Here is a 9,785-nt window from a genome sequence, read left to right on the forward strand (position 1 = left end):
ATAAAACAAATATTTATATAGTGCTTACTATGGGCTAGTTTCTATATGAAGTGCTTCATATACATCAGTTTATCTAATCCTCATCAGAAGTCTATGAGATAGTACTATTCTCCTTTTACAGACGTGGCTACCAAGGCACAGAGAGGTTAAGTAACTTGCCCAAGGTCACACAGTGGCAGAGCTGGGATTTGAGCCCAGACAGTCTGGTCCTGGATCACATGCCCTTAAATCACTACACCATATGGTCTTTCAACCTGATTCAATGGTGAAGAAATTAAAGAACACAAAAGGGAAGCCAGCACTCTGAGATCTGTGGCCTTTCTCTTTTCCCTACCCGTTGCTGTCGAGTCGATTCTGACTCATAGTGATCCTATAGGACAGAGTAGAACTGCCGCATAAGGTTTCCAAGGAGCAGCTGGTGGATTCGAACTGCCAACCTTTTGGTTAGCAGCTGAGCTCTTAACCACTGTGCCACCAGGGCTCCCTCTTTTCCCTGCATCTTAGAAATACACAATTGTGATTTGAAACACAGATAAGCTTCTGTGAAATGTAAACTATATCAACTTCTAGTTATGTGCTTCTTCAGAATTGACAAGATAGTACCTACTTGTAAGCTGGGAAGTGGTGAGTTTGGTGGGGAAGTGCTGGCCAGCAGTGCTATCATTGAGCAATTTACTTCTTTCACGTAACTTCAAGTAAGGCTTCTTATGCTCTGTTGTTGTCAGTTGCTGTCGAGTCGATTCTGACCGACCCCGGGTGACAGAGTAGAGCTGCTTCGGAGGGTTTTCTTGGCTGTAATCTTTACAGAATCAGATTGCCAGGTCTTTCTCCCAAGGATCTGCTGGATGGGTTCTAACTGCCAACCTTTTGGTTAGCAGCCAAGTGCTTAACTTTTGGACCACTGTAGTTCTCTTACTTTACCTAGCTCAAAAGATTAGGGTAAAGCATTTTTAAAAGTGTAAAAAGCTGGTGAAATGATTAATAGAGGTTAAAACTGAATACCAGAGAGAACAAGGAATACCGCATTATGGTGTAAAATCCTTTCATTGTGCCAAATAATTAATTTTTTTCAGGAAGACTTGCGCAAAGTTTTGGCAGTGGAGTCTTAGGCTTTATCTTTTTCACTAAGTGTTCGTTACTGCTTACATCATTGTTGCTATTATTGTTTTGTTAAGTGTGCATTATCAGTGATGCTGTGTGTCAGGGGCTCTCAAACTTCCATGGGCATGAGAATCACACACAGTGCTTGCTAAAATTGCAGAGTCCCTAGCTCCTTTTCCAGAGCGTCTGATTCTGTCGGCTCTATATAAGGCTAAGGAGTCTATAAATTTTTTTGGCCTTTGCATTAATTAAAATTTCTCAAGTACAAAATTCAAGAGTTATAAATTGCAATATAGTGAAAAATAATTGTCCTCATCTCTGTCCCCCATCCATTCAGCTCTCCTCCCCAGATGTAACCTCTTATTTCCTGTATTGATTATATGCATTGATTATTGATGAACATACAAGCATAAATATGTATGTACGTGTGTATATGTGTGCATACATATGTGTATATATTCCATTTTTTAAACAAGTGGTAGCATACGATACGCATTGTTTTGTATTTTGATTTTTTTCACTTAGTATATGTGGTATTCAATCAGTGTGCTACTGAAGGACATTTGTTTCAAATCCTTTGCTATTCAAGCAATGCTGCAATTAATATCCCGTGTCTGTCATTTCGCACATACGTAAAGTTATCTATAAGATAAATTTCTAGAAGTGGCATCGCTGAGTGAAGGGATAGCTCTGCTTTTACCTTTGATTGATATTGCCAAATTACTCTCCACAGAGGTTGTCCCATTTTGCACTCCCACGGGTAATGTCCTAGAGTTCTTCCTTAAATAAATGATTCTGTAATCAGACTTCCTGATCTTTGTTTATTTCGTATCTCTGAGCTTTGTTTTGCATCTATTGTACTGTGGATGAAGTTGGACATCTTTTCCTATGATTAAGATCCATCTGTAGTTCCTTTTATGTGAACTCTTTGCCCACCTCTGTTCATATTCTTTGTCTATTTTTTCTGTTGATTTATTGATCTCATTGATTTGAGAAGTTCTTTATATATTAAGTGTCATAGATTGAATTGTGTCCCCCCAAAATATCTGTCAACTTGGCTAGGTCATGATTCCCAGTATTGTATGATTGTTTACCATTTTGTCATCTGATGTGATTTCCCTGTGTGTTGTAAATTCTATCAGTATGATGTAATAAAATGAATTAGCAGCAGTTATATTGATGAGGTCTCAAGATTAGATAGTGTCTTAAGTCAATCTCTTTTGAGATATAAAAGAGAGAAGCGAGCAGAGAGACTGGGGAACCTCTTACTACCAAGAATGCGGCGTCCTTTGGACCTGAGGTTCTTGCCCTGAGATGCTCCCAGACCAAGGGAAGACTGATGACAAGGACCTTCCTCCAGAGCTGACAGAGAGAGAAAGCCTTCCCCTGGAGGCGGCACCCTGAATTCAGACATCTACCCTACTAGACTGTGAGAGAATAAACTTCTCTTTGTTAAAGCCATCCACTGGTGGTATTTCTGTTACAGCAGCACTAGATGACTAAGTCATTAAGGAAACTAGTTCTTTGTATGAAATATACTTTAAAATATTTATTACTGGGTTTTCTTTTGACTTTTAAAAAAATCATGATGGTCTTTTTTTAAAAAAGATAATTCAATTTATCAGTCTTTTATGGTTTCAGAGTTTTGTATACTACTTAGAAAAGTCTTCCTCACTGTTAAGATTATTTTTAAAAATTCCGTGGTTTCTTCTAGTACTTTTATGGCTTTATTTTTGAGGTTCACATTTTTTCTGTCTAGAATTTGTGTTGTTGTAACCTTATTGTTTTTCCAAATGGCAACCTAATTGTCCCAGCATCATTTACTAAATAATTCATTTCCCTCCCACTGATTCAAAATGAAAATTAAAATATATATCAATTATCATATGTATATGTAGTCTTATATAAATTTGTATGTGTATGAATACATTTAACATAAAATTTTATATATATTTGGGTCTATTTCTGGATTTTCTATTCTGTACCAATCATCTGTTTATTTGTATTCCAGCACTATATAGCTTTATTATACTTTGTCATATATGTTAATATTTAGAGGGCTTTTCATTAATCTCATTTTTAAAGGAATTTGATCACTATTTTTGCTTTTATTTTTCCATATGATCTTTAGAATCAGCTTGTCTAGTTAAAAAAATCCTGTTGATATTTTTACTGGAATCCTGTTAAAATGTTGGATTAATGTAGGGAAAATTAATATCTTTATTTTGTTAAGTCTTCGTGTCCAAGGTGAAGTATGTCTTTTCATTTGTTTAAATCTGTTTCTGTGTCCCTCATGAGAGTTTGAAACTTTTCTTCCGATAGATCTTGCATGTATCTGGTTAACTTTATTCCTAGCTGTTTCATCCTTTTTGATGTTAGTATGACTCATCATACCAACTTGGTTGTTAAGTATGTTAAGAGTGTATTAAGCTTGTTTCCCAGAACTGTCCTCAATTCTCCTATCTTTTTTTTTTCAGTCAGTTCTCTTGAATTTTCTGGGGAAATGGGCAGTTTCTATTTGCGTCGCCCGGTGGGTTGAGTGTTGGAGGGAAACACTGCTCTTGGTGATGTCTTAGGAGCTACGTACTCTCGTGATGTGCATATTCACTTGCATCATGGATTCATGTAACTTTAGGGATGGAAGGGACCTAGCTGAGGTCCACCTGAGGAAACTGAATCTTGGAGAGGTTAGGTGCTGGCTGCACAGTATAGAACCCGGGTTTCCAGACTCTTGGCACAGTGGCCTCAGCTCTGGGCTTGGCTGAGAGGTCGCTGAATGAAATTTGAGAACCAAACACTGTGAGCAAAAGCTTGGCCTCTGGCAGAGGCTAGTAACTTCTTACTACTCCGAGTATTGCTTCATTAATCGGTTTAGGAATTAATAAGATACTGAGACTTGGGCCAACGCTGTCTTTTCAAAGACTGCACACGTCCCCAAACACCAGCTCTGAGTTACCTCCAGGGAGTAGCACAAATGAACACTGGCCTCCAGTGAATCATCAGACTTCATTGGCTGGAATAAATGAAAGCTTTGTGAGAGCAGGAAATCAGGACAACACCTACAGTTGCTAAACCAAACAGCTTCTGTTTCTGAGTCCCTGGAGACCAGTTATCACCAAATGGAAGATACACTTGGCAAAGTTTCTGCAGGCTTCACAGCTTGTAAATAAGAGGCTGTATTCTGCATGCTCCTCTGTTGTTGAATCTGGCTCCAATAGGCTGGGCAATGACCAGTAGCTGGACTGGTTGAGAGCGAACCTGCAGGGATGACTCCATTGGAATGAACTTTGAAATCCCACTATCCCTATTTCAGAGCACCCTAAGTTTTGAGAACAGGAAGCATCGTATTCATGAAAATCATGTTGTGGGCACTTGCTGTTGTTTATAAAGCCATACCAAATGCAAATTGGTCTGTGTGGAGTACATTGGAATAGATTACACAATAAATAGCATGTCTATAGCTCTTATCCTTTTTACTCTTTCTTACACTCTTAATATTCTTTAAGCTTTTACCTCCTTTTTGTGGTTTTGTTTATTCTATTCTTCCATTTAGTCTATAATAAAAATTTTGGACTCTGACACCCCTAGATTCAGTGGTATAATTTCCAGCTGGGTCCTTGCAGGAGAAATTCCAGGAGGTGACTCCTTATTCTTTACAGATGGGTGAGAGACGCTTTCATTTTGAAACTAACCACAAGGAGCCTCTGAGTGGTGGCTGCACCTTGGATTAGGGCAGTGGAGGGAGCTGCCCCCTAGTTCAGGCTGCTTTCCTTGACCTCTTTGAAGCATTTGGAATTGTGGGCCACTCCATCTTTCTTGAAATGCTCTCTCCCTTTTCTCTCATGACGTTATAGATAAATCAAGAGTGTGATGAAGTGGAAAGACTGTGGCCTTTGGAGTCATGCAAATAATGGGTTTGAATCCTGGCTCAGCACACTTCAGCTCCGAGGCCTTGAACAAGTTAGTTATGTAATCTCTCCATCCCGGAAAGGAGAGCAATATGATCCACCTCATATCCCAGTCACCCAGCCTCAAAGCCTTACTCAGATTCAGCTCTGTGAGGGTAGGAGACACATTTTATAATCCCAGGCAAAGTGCTAGCACGTGCCTTTCATTAGATTGTTGTCATTGTTAGTTGCCATCCAGTTGGCTCTGACTCATGGTGACCCTATGTACACCAGAACAAATTGTTGCCTGGTCCTGCGCCATATTAATGATAATTGCTATGCTTGAATCCGTTGTTGCGGCCATTGTGTATTCTGAATGTCTTCCAAGTTAGAGGCTCATCTTCCAGCACTATATCGGACTGTGTTCTATTGTGATCCATAAGGTTTTTTAAGTTAATTAATTACTTTTTTTGTGACCCCGTAAAGTTTTTATTGGTTCATTTTCGGAAGTAGATCGCCAGGCCTTTCTTCCTAGTTTGTCTTAGTCTGGAAGCTCCACTGAAACTGGTCTATCATGGATGACCCTGCTGGTATTTGAAATACCGGTGGCATAGCTTCCAGCATTATAGCAACATGCAAGCCACCACAGCATGACAAACTGACAGATAGGTGGTGGTTTCATGAGATAGGTACTCAATAATTTAATTGCTTTCTACTTCCCATGTACAGCCTGAAACATCATTCATTCATTTCCACAAACTTGGCCATTGATCCTTAGCAACTGGGCCTTGGTCCAAGGTTAGAGGGATTAGTTGAAGTGGATGTAGTAGCTTGGAGGGGCCTTAGCGATCTCTGTTAGAATCACTCAAGTTCAGAATTCTGTGTTGGTTGTTTCCTGGGGACTCTACTAGGGTTCTTACTGAGGAGAGTTTTGTAGAAGGCGGTGCTATCCTGAAGTCCAGGAGCTTCCCATTCCCATCTAATCAGTTCTGGGCTCAGCACTGCCATGATCTAGCTTTATAACCCGGGTCAAGTCACTGGGCTCTTCTGGGCCTCAGTTTATTTGTCCATAAAGTGGGAGCATTTAGACTTGATGTGCTCTCGGTTCCCATCCCACTTTTTAACACCGTGTTTCTCTACTCCTGCTGTCTTGGTCCGTGATTTGCAGAGATGTGTTAGGAATTTACAGCTTGTGGTTGCTTTACTTTTTCAGAAGAGGCAACACATTTTCAAACATCATTAACTTTACTAACTGATGTCACATGTTTGTTGACCAGAAAAGTGATGCCTTTTTATCACTGTGATGTGATGATGTCATGTATCTCATGGGTACTCAATAAATGTTTTTTTGGCTGAAAAAATATTAAAAAAAAATTCTCATTAAAAAGACATGTTCACAGCAGAATCCCCTGGGTAATGTAGTGATACGTATGCCTACCCTCCATATCGCTTTCCTGTAGCTTAGGGAACTACATTGTGTATTGGAAAGAACCAATGCTTTGGGGTCAGACAGATCTGCACTCCAATCCTGCTCTTACCACTTATCCCACTGTGTGACCTTGGTTACAATATTTAACATTTAACTTCCCTGAGCCTCAGTTTACTCATCTGTAAAATGGGGTAATGGGATGTCTCACAGGGTTGTTATGACATTAAATGAAATACTCCAAGTGAACTGCCAAGCACAATGCTGGACACAGAGTAAACTTGAAATAAAAATGAATGTGTTTTCTCTTCCCTTGGATTGTTTCTGAAGGCATGAAGCACTGCAGTCCCACTGGTGAGTTTGACGCGGGAGTCTCATTTCAGAGGTGTGAAGGGGCTTATCTGCCTTTTCCTTCTAAACTTCATAGGCGTGTGGTTGCCATTCAAGTGTGCCAGATATGAAAGGGGAAGGATAGGCTGCACAGTGCTTTGCTTTACTTTAAAAACAGATAGTCCATACTCTAGGAATCAGCTGACCTTCCATTCTAGGAAGAAACAATGAATCATTACAGGAAATAGTACGTGTTTGTTTGTTTTTTCCCTTCTTCTTCTCAAATACCTCAGCAATGAAAGTAATTAAAAATAGAACCCTCAGTTGAGAACAATTTCTTGTGAAGACAGGCATACCACGGTTGGAGTTGACATCTGTCATTGGTTAATCCTGGGTCTTAATCCTTAACTCTCTAATTTCAAAAGGCTTATATGTTGAAAAAAATTTTTTTTAATTAAAATACTACTTCATATCAAGTGACTTAGAATATCATCAAAAATAGAAATAATGATAAATACTTTTCTAGATAAATAACTAAAAAAAGACCTCTATGAGTTGCCAAAGAAAAACTGTTTTGACTGTAGAGTAAGCCCAGAAGGAGGCTGAGGCCGGCCCACACTGCTCTTGAGCAGGGCGAGCTCCAAGGGTCTGACCATCCTCTCCACTGTACCATTTGTGCTCTACTGTAGCATTCATACTCACCCTTCCCATCTGGTTTCATTCAGGCCCTAAATTGCCATTAATTGGCTTGGCCGACATAGGCTGCCATTAGATTCTACCTTTTTCTTTCCTTTAATTGTGGCTACAGGTCACTTCACTACATTCTAAATGTTATTTTAATTGACACGCTCCAGATATCTACAGTTGGGACTTGGTGTCCTGCTTGCCTTTAGACTCAAACTTGCTTTGGGTGGGTTACTAAAAATCAGCTAAGCCACCCCAGCCACTTGTCTCAACTCCATTTTAACTGAGTGTCCCGGGCTGGCACAATTGGTTAAGTGCTTGACTTTTCACTGAAAGGTTGGTGGTTTGAACCCACCCAGAGGCACTTGGAAGAAAAGCCTGGTGTTCTGCTTCTGAAAGGTCACAGCCTTGAAGCCCCTGTGGAGGGCGGGCTGTTCTACCCAGCAACAAAGGAAGTTGCTGTGAGTCGGAATCATCTCAACACAACAGGTTTGTTTGTTTGGTTGGTTGGTTGCATGGACTTTAACTGAGGGCCAAGGGTCTTGGGCTCCTTGCTCCACTTTACCAAAGTGGGAAGGTGAGCTCCTTTGTCACCTCACCCTGGATCCTTCCCTGTAGTGGATGCTCCCTACTCCTTATGCGTGAGCAGCTCCTTTAGAACTGAAAACCAAAACCAGTTGTTGTCAAGTCCACTCCGACTCATAGTGACCCCATGTGTGCCAGAGTAGAACTGTGCTCCATAGAGTTTTCAATGGCTGAGTTTTCAGAAGTAGATCACCAGGCCTTTCTTCTAAGGTGCCTCTGGGTGAAGGCAAATCTCCAACCTTGCACCTAGAGAAAGAGAGAGAGAGAGAAAGACCATGAGCTAAAGAGAACTTGAGCAAGATATTTCTGTACAGCCTGCTCCCCGTACCACCCCTCTTAGAGCTGAGCTGGGTGAGAAGAGGCTCTGGTAGGTTGCCTTTCCACGGGCTAGTTAAACTGAGTAGAACTGGCTTCCTGCCTCCTACCTGGGGCTGAGGCCTGGTTGGTGGGACCTCAGAAAGAGTTCCTTCTGTTCTACTCCTCTGATCTGACTCTCCCTTGGAAGGTTGAGGCTGGCCTGAATCCTGTGTCAGAGGAGAGCTGTTCACAAATTCTGTCCTTGAAGGCTTGCTGCTCGCATTCCAGCAGATCAGGAAAACAGGAAGAAAACCAAGGAAGAGACGTACAGAGACAGAGCAGAGCAAAGACACACTTTCACAACTGATCTAGTCACTGGCTCATCCTCCTAACTTTGAGTAGAGTAGCAGTGGGAATGGAGAAGACTTTTAAAAATATTTTTATTTTAATGAAATATACAAACGAAATAGCACATATATTACATACCTGCAGTTCAAAGAATAATAATAATGCAAATACTCATGCACCCACCACCCAGGATAAGAAATATAGAGCATTACCAGTATCTTTGAATCCCTTGTGGACCAGTCTTTAGTTACCTCTGGCTATTTAATCCACAGCCAAATGTCTGAATCCACCATACATTTACATTTAAGTACATGAAATTATCGCCTCTTCTGGCATTCTCCAGATAAGAACTGGTTTTAATGACTTGAAACAGTCCCTGCCTGCCCAAAGCCTTCTCATCAGTCAATCCCACCTCCTCATCTCTAGCCGCCATTAAGGAATTTCCCCAACTTTTGTCTCAAAAAAATGGGTTGATAATCAGCATAAACCCTTTGACATCGAGTTGATTCCGACTCATAGTGACCCTATAAAACAGAGTAGAACCGCCCCATAGGGTTTTCAAGGAGTGGCTGGTGAGTTCGAACTGCCGACCTTTTGGTTAGCAGCCGAACGCTGAACCACTGTGCCATCAACCAAGCCAAACCACATCTGTTGCCGTCAAGTTGATTCCGACTCATAGCAACCCTATAGGACAGAGTAGAACTGCCCCTAGGGTTTACTGTGCCACCAGGGCTCCAATAATCAACATGGAGGGAACTATTTCTATGAAAAACATCACTTAGCTACCCTGTTGTTGCTGTGACTCATAGTGACCGTTTGGGACAGAGTAGAACTGCCTCATAGGGAGACTGAAATCTTTACGGAAGCAGATATCCAGATCTTTTCTTCTGCGGAGCCACTGGTGGGTTCAAAACACCAACCTTTCAGTTAGCAGCCGAGCAGTTAAGCATTGCACTACCTATCCTTCCTAAATTCTGTGGATATTAGAGCCAGGAATCTCTACAGACTTAAGGAAGTAGCAAATGCCTCCATTTGTAGCACAGATCAAGTATTCTATACGTTAAGGCCTTTTGCAGGGGTGGCGGGGCTTGAGGGGGTGGAGAGGTGGGTAATTAGCCAGTGCAATG

Source organism: Trichechus manatus, unplaced genomic scaffold (genome assembly GCF_000243295.1).
Source record: "Trichechus manatus latirostris isolate Lorelei unplaced genomic scaffold, TriManLat1.0 scaffold00199, whole genome shotgun sequence".
NCBI classification, from domain to species: Eukaryota; Metazoa; Chordata; class Mammalia; order Sirenia; family Trichechidae; genus Trichechus; species Trichechus manatus.